The 15,542-nt window shown below is 40.4% G+C and overlaps 1 long non-coding RNA gene across 1 annotated transcript in view; it reads left to right on the top strand.

Annotated features, from left to right (window-relative positions):
* Positions 1-2,623: 2,623 nt before the first annotated feature.
* Positions 2,624-15,542, top strand: part of LOC140697168 (uncharacterized) — a 28,915-nt gene continuing 15,996 nt past the window's right edge. The window contains exon 1 of the long non-coding RNA XR_012074009.1: positions 2,624-2,907. This is a non-coding gene — a long non-coding RNA (uncharacterized lncRNA). The remainder of the gene's footprint in view (positions 2,908-15,542) is intronic.

The raw sequence follows: 15,542 nt of genomic DNA, 5'->3' as shown, positions 1-15,542 counted from the left end.
CTGGACAATCTGTTAACGGCAAACATCAAGGAAATGTAATTCATCTGCTTTGATGACTTTGTTGAGGGGGTTTTAGAAACTACTCTGAAAATTAGCTGTAATCCAGTTGGATTACATGAGAGAAAGGAATTTTCCCCCTGGATATGGCTCCTTGCTGAAGTGCAGTCATATAACATTTTGAAATTACATTCCCCCCAAAGTTTACGTGAAATATTAGATATGTGGCTTTATCAGAATCCTGAAACTTACTGTTTATGTCCTGGGCCAAATTTTTATTCCATTCTCTGCACCTAATCAGATACTTTTTGAGATCTTATTAGTATGCCACTCAGTTGGAATATACTTTTTACCTTGTTACCTAATTTTTTTAAACAATATGTCTTATTTTATCCACTAAATGAGAAGACTGCAAGAAAAGCTATCTTATTATAGATTTCTATAAAACTTAAAATATTATTAGGCATCCAGAAGACATGAGACCAAGTGTATATCAGCCTATTTTTCACCTTGATGACCCAGATTTCTTTCTCTTTCTTGATTGTGTTGTATCTATTGATTTCCTGTGTTGTCCCTGGACCTGGCATGTAGCCAGGTCAATAAATGCTTATTGGTCAATAAATGTTTACTGGATTCAATTATTGTCTAGTTTTTACTTATTTAGTGATACACCCATCAGTAGAAGAACCAGTAGTCCCATGAATTTTTAATTTCCATCTAGTTACTATATCTAGGTAAGTAACTTACTTTAGTTAGATCTGGTCCAGTCTTAACCATCTTCTGAACTCTTCACAGCATTTGTTTCTCAAGATAGCTGAAGGTTCATTACTTTATTTAAATGTTAATCTTCATCCCCTCTATTACTTTTGTTAAAAAAGAGAAGGAAGTAGAGTCAATGTTGAGCTACTGGAAAACAAATTTTGGACAAAGAAGGATTACTTCTCATATCGCACAAGGACTCTTCTGAAAAACACTTTACACTAAATTCAATCTTCATATCAAGAAATACAAGGATACACTAAGTTGCTTGTCAGTCACATGGTCCACTTTTCCTCAATTCTGCTTAATTATGTTTTTTATTACACTTTTTCTTTAGTTCTTGGAAATGACATATATATATTTTTATATATATATATATATATGTTGACACAACAGGCAATAAAACATTAAAAAAAAGAAATGGGCTTAATATGCCTTAGTTTATAAAGTGAGAAAAAAAAGTCTGTGTTGATAGTGTCTATTCAATTATCTATTCAACTGAATATTATAAATTATTATTTGATGAGACTTTTTATATCAGAAAGAAAAGAATCTCTTCCTCTGGACATGTAAATAAGAAATCAATAATTCATTGTGATTCATGATAATATTAGTAGAAGTAATTGTCTCCTAAGAAGGTAAAGAAGGTAAAATCTCTGGCTTTAAATGTGTATATGTATTTATACCATATGTATATATTTATCTATGTCTATAGATGTAAAATGTGATATATAAAACGCATGCCATTGAATTTTTATGTCTTTGCCTTCATATTTCATTGTGCTTTTCTTAGGTACCGGTGGTTCCCCTCACTCAGATTCTGGGAGCCGACGGTTGTAGTGATGCCATAAATGTGATACTTTATGAGTTCGACATGATGCATGCAGTAAGCCTTAGGTGTACTGGGATCAAGCTAAGTTCATTATTTTTTCACTACTGCACTGTAAAATGCATTTTAGTTCCTGTCCAAGTTATTTATGTCTTAAAATTAGCCGTAATCTTTTCAAAGAAGTCGGGTGAGGTACTGGGGGGGAAAAGGACCAGATGTAACATTCGCAGCTTTCCATTTGCGAGCTGTGCCCGTGGAGCCCAGGGACCCCAGCAACACGATTAAGGCTGCATCGATCTGCTCCCGTCATTTCACGGGAGATGGACGGACTGGTTTCGAAGCTTACACATTTGTGAGACTTCTGGTTTTCGGTTGTTTCTAAGTGAATCTAGAGTTTCAAAAAGGTATAAAATTGACACTCTCTGAGGTCCTTCAAGCTTTTGTGAAAAGAGCAGTAAAGGAGGAGAGACTGGAGCTTCGCACACAGCAGGTATGCCCTGTGATCTTCCCTCACAAAAGAGGAAACTGAGGCAAAGATAAATAACTACTTTCATGTCACAAAGCTACCCAGGGACAGAGCTGGCATTTAAATCTAGCTCTGAGCCTGAAGCTAGTCCTTTTACCTACTACCCCAAGTTCACTGTTCCCCGAAAACCCACCCGATTCATCTTGGATCTCCAGAATTTCAAGCTGTTTTATGCCTTTAATAAATAGACTGCTTAACCAACACAGCCTTAGTCTGAACATGTTTGATAGGCCTCCTCTCGAAAGTCAGTTTTCATATTTGTAATTTCACTTGGCTGTAGGCGAGTGGGGCCCAAGCCAAATATATGACTCAGTCTTTCCTCCACTGTGGCCCCTGGAGTTTGATTTTCACCCATCACAAGCCCCAAACATGAAGTTTGAACTCCTTGTCACCGCAAAAAAATTCTTTTTAAACATTTATAGGATTTCATAGAAGGCTATAGTATAATTAGAATACAAAGACAGGTCAGCAGAAGGCAGTGCTGTTCCAGCCATCCAGAGAGTTCTGCGGGGCGTCCTTCAAACACCTCTCCCCCAGCCATTGCTCTCAGCATCTAAGTCCAGTTTCTTCTCCAGTCAGTGCCACAGAGACGGAAATTACAGGGACTGGGCTATTGGACTTCACTCAGGAATCAGACCAGTTGGAGCCCGAGCCTTGACTTACCACTCGGAAGCTCTGGGTTTTCCGACGATGGGCTGAACGGCTGTGAGCCTCAGTTTCGTTGACTTTAAACAAGGATGATCCCTGCATTGGAGTGTTTATTTCAGATGGACCCTGTTCTCTCTACGTTTCCAATGTAAGTGTGTGAAGCAGTGGCTTCTCCAGCCACTGTTGGTGTGGACGAGGTGGGGAGGTCTGCAGGTGGCTAGACTGCAAGACGTGGGAAAGTTCTGGGGTTGTTTGACTTCATGGTTGTTGGCAAAAGTGGCTGTTGGGGGAACTGTGCGAGGAACTGCGCTCACGGGAACAGAGAGGACTTCTACCCTACCGTCTGTCCTCGGCCCTACAGACCATTTCCATCAGCAATGAGAGATGCTCAAAGCCAAGCAGAGGTCTGACGTTTGTCAGGTTTGTGCTGAATCAGATCATGAGGGCTCTTTAGTGATTCATTCTTCTTGTTTTTTGTTTGTTTAATTTTATTTTTTATTGAAGTGCAGTTGATTTACAATGCTAGTTTCAGGTGTACAGCAAAGTGATTCAGTTATACATAGACATACATATTTTTTTTTCTTTTCAGAGTCTTTTCCATCATAGCTTATTACAAGAAATTAAATATAATTCCATGTGCTATACATTAGGTCCTTGTTGTTTATCTAGTTTGTATATAGCAGTATATATCTGTTAATCCCAAACTCCTAACTTATCCCTCCTCCACCTTTTCCTCTTTGGTAACCATAGTTTGTTTTCTATGTTCATGAGTCTATTTCTAGTCTGTAAATAAAATTTGCATTTTTTTAGGGTTCACATGTAAGTGATATCATATATTTGTCTTTCTCTGTCTGACTTACGTCATTTAATATGATAATCACTAGATCCATCCATGTTCCTGCAAATGGCATTATTTCAATCTTTTTTTATGGAAATGGGATTTTTTTTAATGCAGGTACTAAGGATTGAAACTAGGGCCTCCTGTATGCTAAGCACATGTTCTACCACTGAGCTATACCCCCACCCCTTCGGTGACTCATTCTAAAGACACATCCAGGTGCAAGATTTGTCCTCACGGTGAAAAACCTTTCTTGAAGGATGCTTTCCAGGTAACATTTTCAATTTGGTTAGCTATCCTGCCAGCCAGTCACATACCAGATCTTGCTGGTAGAGGGTAGAACCCAGTTATCAAAAACCTGCAAATTGTATCTTGCTCAAAAGCAGACCTGCTACCAGCTGAGTGAAGTTTTTCTGTAAATTCCCTTCTGTCATTCACAGCAAATCTCCTTCCCTGAGGCTTCCCCTGTCAAGCCAATCTCTGAAGAATTGCCCCCCAATCCACACCCACAGTTATCCTAGCACCTTTGTTCTCCAAATGAACACTCTCTTTGAAGACTATAAAGACTCACATTCAAATATCATCATAAAATTTTAAGGAAGTAAGTCCACGTGAAAATAAACCAGCTATCAAGAAGGCAAGATACAACAACACATATTACTTTCCAGGCCAAAAAACAGTGAGTAAAGAAAAAAATGTGAGCGAGCAGCTCTCCTTGCAGGGAGCTGGGCCAGAAGATGCGTGAGAGGAAACTCCTACCCACAAAGAGCTGAGATGAGTGATCCTTCACTCATCTTCATGTGATGTCTGAAGTCTAGGGAGAGGGTAGAGCTCAGTGGCAGAGTGTGTGCTTCCTGGTTGAACCCCCAGTACCTCCATTAAGAAAATAAACAAACCTAGTTACTGCCTCCCCCCACCAAAAAATCCAATTGTACTAGTCTCCTATTGCTGCTGCAACAAATTACCATGAACTGCGTGGCTTAAAACAACACAAATTTATTCCTGTATAAGTCTGGAGGTCCGAAATTCTAAAATCAACATGTTGGCAGGACAGTATTCCTTCTGGAAGTTCTAGGGAAGAATCCTCCTTCTTGCCTTTTTCAGCATCTAGAGGTTGCCCGCATTCCTTGGTTCTTGGAGACCTGCCTTCGTCTCCAAAGCTCATTATTCCAGCCTCTGATTCTGTCATTGCATCTCTCCTCTTTGTCATCCTCCTGCCTCCCTCTTATAAAGGCCCTTGTAATTACACCAGGTCCACCTGAATAATCCAAGATGCTCCCACCTCAAGTTTCTTAACCTATTCGTATCTACAAAGTCCCTTTTGCCATGTAAGGTGACATATTCACAGGTTCCAGGAATTAGAATACAGACATCATTGGAAGGCTGTTATTCAGCCTAACACAATAATCAGCTGTTATCTAATGAGCACTTAGAAGTTATGCCTTCCTTCCATTTAAAAGCATTGAGCATCTCATAATGTAAGGAAATCGGGGAGGTTTTAGAGATACGAAAATGAATAAGACTTCGCCCCTGCCCATAACAATAAGAAAATTACCTGGTACTTATTAAGCTCTTGATATGTGCTAAACAATTTAGGTGTTTAATTCTTCTTTTAACCTCACATTAAGACTAGGATGTAGGCTCCATTCTTCCTTCCATTGTACGGCTGAGAAAACTGAGTCACTGAGAAGTTAAGTCATTCCCCAATTTTAACTGGAAGTAAGAGGTAAGACCAGGATCTAAGCAGGGTAGCATGTCCTTGAGCCTGTCTCTTACCTGGTTTGCTCTCAGATGGTCCTCTTTCCAGTTCAATATGTACTTCTTGTCAGTATAAATCATTCAAACATCAGCTAAAACAGGTCCTGGCACATGATAAGGACTTCGTAAATCACAGTGACGGTGATGATGATGATGGTAGTTATGATAATGACAACTTGAAAAATAACTGGCCACATTTTTTAGGGGAAGGTTTGGCTAAGAAAAAGCTGAACCTTAATGTTCACTTACTCATTAGCACCACTGGGATATTAGATCCAAATAAAGAAGGATCAAATAAAGGGGAATTCCAGAACACAAGTCCTGGTGAGGAAGAGGAGGAGCCATTTCTCGGTTGCCATTTTTATCTCCGCTATCTGCTCCTGGGATGAACAACGTGTTTATCCTATGGTTTCCCTAATTATCAACTCATTAAGGAAATGATGGATAACTACTGCCTTTTCCCAGCAGTACAACAAGGTAGGTGGGCCAGTGCCCCAAGCAAAGGGGTGTGATGAATACACAGCATGGCATCTGCCATTAACAGCATCATCTCAACTCCCAGAACAGTAAACCTAGCCAATCTTTTTAACTGTCCTGTGATTCAATTTACTCTAAATTATGCCTCCTCTCAGATGTCCGAATCCAGGAAATTCTACATCATCTCACACTTAAGCTAAATATATTAAAGCACACAAATTAACATCTCAGTTTATTAGCAGCAACAAAAGGAAATGTCTACAAATTCAAACTCAGTCATGATAATTAAATTTTCATTAAGCATTCTGGGGGGTATAGTTTTACTTACAGGGAGGGAAAGAAAGTCATTTTAGTTGCTACTATGACAAAATGGGCCCCCACAGAGATCAATCCCAATGCTTTACTTACTTTAATTATTTAGTTCATTTTCTCAACCACCATCACCCCCACCATTGTCACCATAATGGCTCTGGAATTTAATCCTGAATTTTATTTCAAGCATAGCATTAAACTGGCTTTCTTTTCATGATATTAATTTTTATTTGTGAGTCTATTCAAGTGAATAATGTTTAAGCCTTTACACTAAAGTATTGAATCAAACCTAAATCTTAGCACCTACGGAAGAGATGATGCTGAGAATCACTTCGTCTTATAAGATTTCCAGATCAAATACAAGCTGGAAAAGCCCATGAGCAATCATTATGATAGTTGAGCCAGGCTTATAGCAGAAAGCCTTAAAGCTTGGAACATCTAATTTGAAAGATTTGGAAATGCAACACTGAAACATTTTCAAGCAAATTTGGCATTCATTCATTCAATGCTTATTTAATGAGTGGTTATTATATTAGTAGGAGTATGCTATGGGAGTGGATACATCTATTTGAGAAGTGAGGGAGAGGATGGGGAAAATCAGGAAAGCTTCACATAAGAGCTGGGTTTTAATATGTAATTTTAAAGAGAGAAGAATGAGTGAGTGCAACAAGGAAAGGGAAAAGAAATTCCAGGCATATAAAACATCAGGAACAAGGATGGAAGAAAGCATGATGGGCAAGAATCTTGAGAGTTGTGAATATGAGCCAAGAGATTTTGGAACTTTCTCTGGTAGGTAATGTAATGTTATACTCAGGAAACTCACTAGAAATGACAGGAGAAACAAGAGTTATGAATATTCTCTCCTTGTCATATTATCTTCTCCTGACGTCCTAGAGATGTAATGAGCAGCAATAGGAAGCCAAGGTATTAGTTTCATCTTGCTGCTGTAACAAATGATCACAAAAGTGGCACCTTTAAACAGTACCAATTTATCCCACAGCTCTGGAGATCACAAGTCTGACCTGCTCCTGCTGGGCTGAAACCAAGTGTCAGAAGAGCTGTGATCCTATCTGAAGGCACAGGGGAAGAATGCTTTCCTAGCCTTCTGAAGTTTCTAGAGGCTGCCTGCTTTCCTTGGCCCGAGGCCCCCTTCCAGCATCTTCAAATTGAGCAAGGTCTGATGGAGTCCTTTTCACAGTCTCACTTCTCTGGTTCTTTTTTTCTTCCCCCCTCTTCTACTTTTGAGAGTCTGCTTGGTTGTATGGGTCCACTCAGGTCATCCAGGATTGCCTCACTGTTGGAAGGTCAGCTGATTAGCAGCCCTATTTCATCTGCCACCTTAATTCCCCTTTTGCCATGTACCACGACATATTCACACATTCCATGGACTAGGATGTGGGCATCTGGGGAGAGCAGAGAGGCCGGGTCACCATTCTGCTTACCAGTCAGGAAAGGCATTGATTTGGGGGAATGATAGTGAGACAGACTTTGTACACTCTGAGGTTGTACTCCTTGGTGTACTTTTAGTGAGGGAAACACTACAGGCTTTGGGAGTGACTTTGGCCGCATCCTACCAGTATACCCACTGTGCAGTAGACATTGGACTAAGTCATTTTCATAAATTAATCTTATGAAAAATTTACAAGAAACAATTATTTTTAATGGATGGGGACTCCTAAGGCTGAGTAGTCAGGCTTATCTAGTTCCCTCTTTACTGGATCATTTTTGTTAACAAAAACATTTGCTATATGTTCTCCCATTTCAACAAACAAGCAAATGCCTCCTTCAATGCCACTGCTCCCTCCAACTTACTTGGTTCCACGTGAAAAACTCTTTTAAAGAATTGCCTTTACTCTCTGTGTTCAGTTCCTCTCCTCTGACCCCTCCCTCTCAATTCCCCTCACCCCAACCAGACACGGCCCGTCCTATGCGACCTCACCATTCTTGCGAAGGTCACCTATGACTATGGTGACCACATAGTTTAGCACTCAAACAGAGGCTCATTTGAGAGTGAAAAGGATGCCATTCATAATTCTACCAGGATGATAGACAACAGCCCAGGTGGTCCATGGGTGAATCTTGTGTCTTAGACAGGATTCCACAGAGTTAGCTACTGAACTGGAGAGCTCGGTGCAGAAGGTTCATGAAGAATTACTCTAGGGGGTACAACTGTCAGGAAGTGAGGAAGGCAGCATCAGGTAGAGGGGGATGCTGACTTACCGTGTGGGTACCAGTGAGGCTCAGTCGCTCCTATGGGCTGGGTTCAGGCTGGGTTGGACCTTCATGTGGTGGATCCCCAGTGGAGGCAAGGGGCTAGACCTTGTGTTGCCACATGAGCCATGGGCTGCCATTGGGAGGCCTGGGGCATAAGTTTGGATGTGAAGAGATGAGGGCAATATCCAGGCAGCGTTGCATTCCACGAGCAGCTGGTACTCCCTGTGGCTGGAAGACACCCCTGTCAACCTTGAAGAGGGGGTCTGGATGGCATGCCTTATTATTTTCTTCACTAGGATGTAGGGTCATCCTGCCAACGTTGTCCATGTTGCTAAATCCAATGATGAAGGGTCAGTTCTCATTTTTCTTGACCTATCAGCCAGCTTTGATGTAGGTGATCATCTCCTGTTTCTTGAAATTCATTATGGTCTTCTCTTCCAAATGTTACTTTCTCTTGATTTTCCAATTGTCTCACCAGTCTCTTCTCCTGTATCTCCTAGTCTCATGCCTTCTAATTTCTTTGATTATTGATTTCTGGCCGTGGCAAAGATCTCTGTCCTCTTTCACTATATTAATTCCCTAGGTCTGATTCTCCAAATGATTCTTGGCAGGACAAATTTTGCCCATTGCTGGTTGCAGCAAATAAAGTTTAATTGGAACACAGTCATGCTCATTCATTTTGTCTGCGGCCACTTTTGTGCTACAACCACAAAGTGCATAGATATGATAGAATGCCTGCTGCTGTGGGTGCCTGAGGCCATGCCCTGCCTGGACGTCTCCCAGACCATGACTGAGCTTGGCCATTTCTGTCTAAGGTCACCTCCTCTGCCGGTGAGCCTTGTACCAGAGCTCCCTTGGGGCTGGCTGGGACTTTGTCAAGTGCACTGCAGTCAGAGGCCACTTCTAACCAACCCTCCCTCCTTCCCCTTCTTTGTTCACATGTGTCAGACCTGCAATGGTCTCGAGGTCTTGCCTACTCCTGCCCTCTCTCCCCCTTTATCTTTTAAAGGCATTGCCTTGTGCTCCTCTGCCTTGGCACCTGCTTCCTGCAGGACCCGACTCTCAGAGGGGCATGATCTGGGATACTTTGCCTGGCTTATAAAGTCATCAGAAACTAGATCGATACTGTGAATTCAAACCAGTTCCCCCATCTCTCCTATTCGACCCTCCTTGGCAGGCAGACTCCAACAGCTACTGCTCATGAAGACTCTAATATGTGCATTTAGTTAGGCGTTGGCTTTTATCCTATTTTCTGTCCTCCAGGATTCCATGCATTCAAATCCAGCTATTCTCAAATTCAGTCTGATCCCATAGACTTTGTGAATCCCAACAAATTTATAAAATCTCCAAAATTCTATTGCCGTTAGAGGAAAAAAAAGTTGCATAGTTTAGCCCTTAAGTATTTCATTTGTTTATCTATTTAATTTTAATGTCCTTGAGGTCAGTTAATAAATCTTTTATATCCCATTCCTCTCTCTTCATCTAGAGGATTCCTAAAAACAGTCGATTCATAACAATCTTTTGTTTTTGTTTTTGTTTTTGGGGGGGTGGGGAAGCATAGTAAATTCTTGACTTTGCTGTTTTTGATGGATTCAGACCTAGGCATCAACAACTGAAATGCTTGAAAATAATTAAAATAAGCTACTGTCTAGTCGCAGCTGCTATCAGACATAAAAGAAAAGAGCAGGACCTTCAAGCTCACAAGGAAGTAGTCGTGTTTCTAATTACATTTCAGACTTGTTAGGAGGTTGCACTGATTCAATGATAATGAGAAGTCTGAACTCCAGGAGGAAGTGTAATACAAAAGCGGCTTTATCACATAAATCACCTAAGATATAGTTTCTAACAATCACATACAATCTTGACCAGTTTTATTAACCAAACCACTTTCTGGAGGAGTAGAGGAACAAAAATACTCATCTTTCTGTCTTCACAGTTTTTCAAAGTCACGATTTATTTAATGAGTTCGAAATGGGATCTTTTTCAGGAAGTAATCTGGACAACCATATGCTTATCGCCTTTTGACAACAACAATAAACTGAGAGTCAAGAAAGCAAAGGTCAGAGAGAAAAGACATTTGTGAGTTAGGTGTGGGCGTGGCCATGCAAGTCTGGGTCTGACAGCTTCCGCCCGTGAACCAGAACTGACTAAGTTGGGGAAAGTAGACGGTGTCACCGCTACAGAGAATGGAGGTTCTTTTGTGAGTCCTATTCGCCTTCTGGAGGGCATATGACTTAACAAGACAGCACTTACTGGACTCCTGGGAAAGGAAACAGTGTTTGAAGAACTGGCACCCGACATTCCGAGAGCCAGCTCCCCTCCCGGAGGCTGACAAGGCAGGGGTCGGGCAACTTGGAGCCCTGAGCTCCCTCAAGTAAAGAGAGATCATGACACAGGGAGAACACAGATAAATTTTAGGACACTGCTTTAGATGTTTCACTTCTGGATGGGGGGTTGTTCCTTCTTCTGTTGAATTGGGAACAGTGCACCAGGGGAAAACTCTTTATGAAACAGAAAGTTCTGACCACTCTTATTATTGTAACGATGTACTGATTCATTAAAAAAAAATAGTATATAATTTCTTTTAAGAGTCCTATTAAGACCGCTATAAACTTTCTGCACTGCAAAGCCAGCTCTGTGGCAATGAGGATACACGGCACTCCCCACAATTTTTTTTCATAGGATCTTCCTGTTTCATATTTTCCAAACCTGTTCACAACAAGGATCTGCTTCCCAGACAGAATGTTTTACTTCAGTGTGGATCTCTGTCAAAGAGAAATGACAGAAGTCCTTTTTAGGATGATCTTATGTACAAAAAATGTATATAAAATCTCATCATCCGAATAACTTATTTTTGTGATCTCAAAAAGAGATAGAACTTTTTGAATCTTGACTATAATCCCTCGTTGCGTTCAGTTCACAGTAATAACACAGTAGTACTCATTCAAATCTCTTTCCTTTACCCGCTTAGCATTCATTAATTCAAGGATTAGGTTCAGGTGGAGGTAGGAAAACTCAGGGTACGTCTTTAGGATCTCTGCAATGACTGATGCTGTTCATTACAAATCATTTCCATGGTTTGTATGAAACCTAATGGTGAGAAGTAGAGACTTTTCTATGATCTCCAAGGAAGAGTTCCAAGGTCAAATTCAACAAACAAGAGTCCACACCCCTTTATTTGTTGAAAGTAGAAATGAAAGCATTCTTATCATTTATAGAAGATTTGCTTTTAGGAACTACAAAGCAGTTTCCTTTTGTTCTACAGAAGTAGTTAAAGATCCCTTAAGCAAACCTTCTTGCCTCATTTTCTAAAAGAAACTGGTTACGTTGCTTTTCTTTCGCTTTATTAGAACTTACACTGTCAATCTCATGAGTTACAGATTTTTGCCACTTTGTAATAGCCTTACACTTACTGTGTCACATTAAGTTTCTAAGTATTTAAAACCTAAATTTGAACCAATGTCATTCATGCTACCTAGTTTGAACTAATATTCCAGAAGCAATAATCAATAAGGTATCTGAAAATATGACAGGAAATCAAAAAAGAGTGTGTTTAAAACCAAGTGTGTTTAAAGCCTTCTTACAGAATGTCCTACTTGTGTAACAAATCCAAGATAATGAGAACTATGGGTAATCTTTAAGAAACACATCCTGGGTAATGCTTGAGAAATAATTTCATTTTCCTGGAGTAGCTGAAGAGCAGTTCTTTTACATGCTTGACTCTAAAATAAACCACAAACACCACTGCTCAAATGACATCTCTCAAAATATGAGCCTTTTGGGAAATGTGACAGACAAAGTAAGTTTTACTAAGCAAGTATTATGCTTGTAATAAAGACGTGACATAAATTTCAATTGGAGCCAAAATAAAAAGAAATCATTTTCTAGAATATTCAGATTGTAGAGGCAGGGATAGTTAGCGCCTAGTACAAAGCTTCTGGAAATGGAAATCAGTTGTTGGTTTGGGGCACGTTCCCTGAGGGTCATGGCGCCCTTCTGCTCTGGGCAACCTAGACAGCTCCCAAAACCTTAGCCATCAGCCGAGCCATGCGACAGGCTGACTCAGATAGCGCTCTCAGAATCTTGGATTATCTGCCAAAGTGAGCTGTCCATGAGCATTAATGAGAATCACACAAGTATTATCACTCCTGCATCCCACTCCCCTGAAAGGTGTTAACCCACTCAGACTATTACATAGGACAATTCAGCTACTCTCCAGTCAGTGAGATCAACCTTTTAATTCTGTCTAAATGACTCTCTAACTTGGCTTTGATAATTTCAGTTTAATAGACATACTGGCTTCACCATCATTTCTGTTAATGCTACCCTTCAACATATGCCTTAAACATGACTGTGAAGTCACCTCCTTGCCCCAAGGGCAAGTCTGGGAGATGAAGGACGACTCAGAAGAGTGTGTATAGGGAGAATGGGGTGAGAAAAAGATGTTTCTCTTTTTTTGGGGGGGGGTTGGTGTGAATCAGAATCTCCCAGGGGTGCTTAAGAGTGTAGACTCTGGGGTCTGACACTCAGTAATTCTCGTTCAGAAGATCAAGGGTAGGATTCAGTTGAGGAATCTGAATATCTAACAGGGACTTTTGGTGATTCTGGTGCCAGGGTTCCAAAGGCCCTTGAAGAGTTCAGCTCTAAGTAAACGAAGGCTTTGATCTCTCACCTAACCCCAACTTCCTTTGAAAAATAACCTTTGAGTTAGAGAAGCTATAAAGTAATCACCATGTTCTTAAAGACAGTAGGTGGCTGACTCATCTTCTGTCCCGTGGGTACTAATTGACATTTACCCTTGGCAGAGTCCCTTCCACAGCACAGACATTTTAATGATAGCACAACCCTGTGGTTATAAGCTTCATAAATGGAAAGACACACAGCAGTGGTGGCCTTTTATTTATGCAGTCATATCAAAGAGAAGTCAGAGCAGTTAGCTGTGTGCCGTCTGTTTACTAAACAGAGTTCAAGCCATGGGCGTAGACAGAGACCCTTTCAAGCTTAATGTCTACCAGATGATTAAAAACGTTTTCAGTTAGCTTCCTGTTGCACAATCTACCCAGTGAAGCAGTGATACCTGTGAAATAATTAGGGTATGGCATGGGCTTAATTTCTTCCAAACATTGCAAGATTTTCACATTAGCATTCATGGCTTGCTTATAGTGGAACCCTAGGGGCCACATAAAATAATAGGAGGCTCAAAAGTGGTAGCCCAAAAAGGAAATGTTCAAAAAAATTGCACACGCTGTTTGCGGCGCGCTCCACCGAAAGATGGAGGTTCAATGTGAGCATTGTTCTCTCCAGACAGCACTAATTTGTTTCCAATTAAAAGAAAATGGATTGCAAACGACTTCACAGAGCTGCCTGGTCAAAGGAGTCAGGCCTGGCTTATAACGGTGCCTCAGGAGCTCGGCTATGGCCACAGGGCACAAATCCAGGCCTTGCTGAACAAAATACCTGGGTCGAGAGAAGCCGTGGACTACTTTCGTGCTGGAATTGATCGCGCTGTTGAAGCTGATTAGTATCTATGACTTCAGTGGTTTGCAGAAGCTTACAAAGTCTTCGTGGAGGCTAGAGATGAATAAACTAGCACTGCAACTCATTTTGAGTAGTTCTTAATGTTTACCCTCATTTTTAATAGTGTAAACTCTCCCCACCCACACCCCCACTCCCGCTGTCATGAGAGGGTAATTGTTTCCTTATGATTGTCATCTCTGTGATATCTGGACGATGAGCTGTGAGGCAGGCATCTTATGAAGTAAGGGTGACCGGGTAAAAAGAAGTATTCTCATCAATATGGTAAAAGACACTGAAGACTTGCGACCTCCTTCAGTCTCTGACAGAACTTGAGAAATGCTTCTCATTCCTGTGTTTGGATTAAAGTCCAGGAAGCTACAGAAATGTGAATGTTACCTTAAGGAAAAGGGCAACGCTCTTGCAATTCAAAAATTAAGATGTGTACAAAAGCTTAGCTCACAGGGGCTCTCTTCACCTCTCTTGCACAACTGGGAGGACCTGGGACAATGACAATTGATAATTAGAAACAGAATTCCTACACGCATTCTCCAGAGAGACTCTGGATCGCCAAGGTGCCGTTATGTCTATGTGGACGTAATTAGCCCTGTGCACCATGAGCTGCTGCTGAAAGTAATGTCTGAAATGAAAAGCGATTTGTTTCTAATAAGAACAATCCACTGAACAGGATCAAATACTAGAGGGCAATGAACTCAAACGGCTGTTCCCCTGAGCTCTGATTTGCTGCAAGTGAGGACTCTGCTGGTAGCAAAACAAATAAATCTCAACTTCAGCTTGTTTGAACAAAACAAAAGAAATTATTGGAACAAAAGGGATTACCGGGGGAGAGAGGGAACTCCACTTGACTTGTCTAAGTTAAAATGAATGAGGATCTTCATGTCCTGAATTTTTAAAGATGGTAGAAACTAACATATATTGAGCAACTCCACATATATCTCATTATTCTTTCTTTGGCTTGTTTTTGGTTTTCTTTTTTGTTGTATCTCATTATATCTTTGAAAAGCATTTCTCTAAAAGTTAAATTGTGTTAAGAAAAATTATCTGAAACTTGGAAATAAGGCAAAAGGTAGGTGACATATCTTTTCGATGTTATGTAGAAAGACGGACCCAACCAAGGTCTTGTTTACTACTGATTAAAATCTCAATTTAATGAAGTTAATATTAACAGGCAGGTTTTTACCCAGGAGAGGTGTGAAAAACAAAAAAAAAAAAAAAAAAAAGAAAGAAAAAGTCTGGTAAAAAGATAATCCCAAAGTTATGGCTTACTATCCTTTAGAACAATAACCAATTTTGTACCTAATTCAATAATGTTATGCTAAACTTTCCTTTATTAAATTGACTATTAATGCCTAGCTCCACAAATATTTTTTGAACGGATCTTAGTATCTCCCTGGTTCCCTCATTAACTAAAGAGTTGAATAAAATCTTTGACAAGAGTTGATGGTTCATTTTATATTTGCATAGGATTTTACCTTCTGGATAGTGACGCTTTAGCAGTAACTAAAACTTTTAATACCATCACTGGTAAACCATGAAGCAAAACTAGTGTGCAAATGCTCTTTAGAAATTAGTTTCACACTCAGATTTCCCTAATTAGGGAAAATGGACTTACTTTTGCTCTTTGAAAAAAATCGACTTCTTACTGTTGT

The sequence above is a fragment of the Vicugna pacos genome, chromosome 6 (genome assembly GCF_048564905.1).
Source record: "Vicugna pacos chromosome 6, VicPac4, whole genome shotgun sequence".
In the NCBI taxonomy this organism is placed as follows: domain Eukaryota; kingdom Metazoa; phylum Chordata; class Mammalia; order Artiodactyla; family Camelidae; genus Vicugna; species Vicugna pacos.
This window is presented reverse-complemented; position numbering and strand designations above follow the sequence as displayed.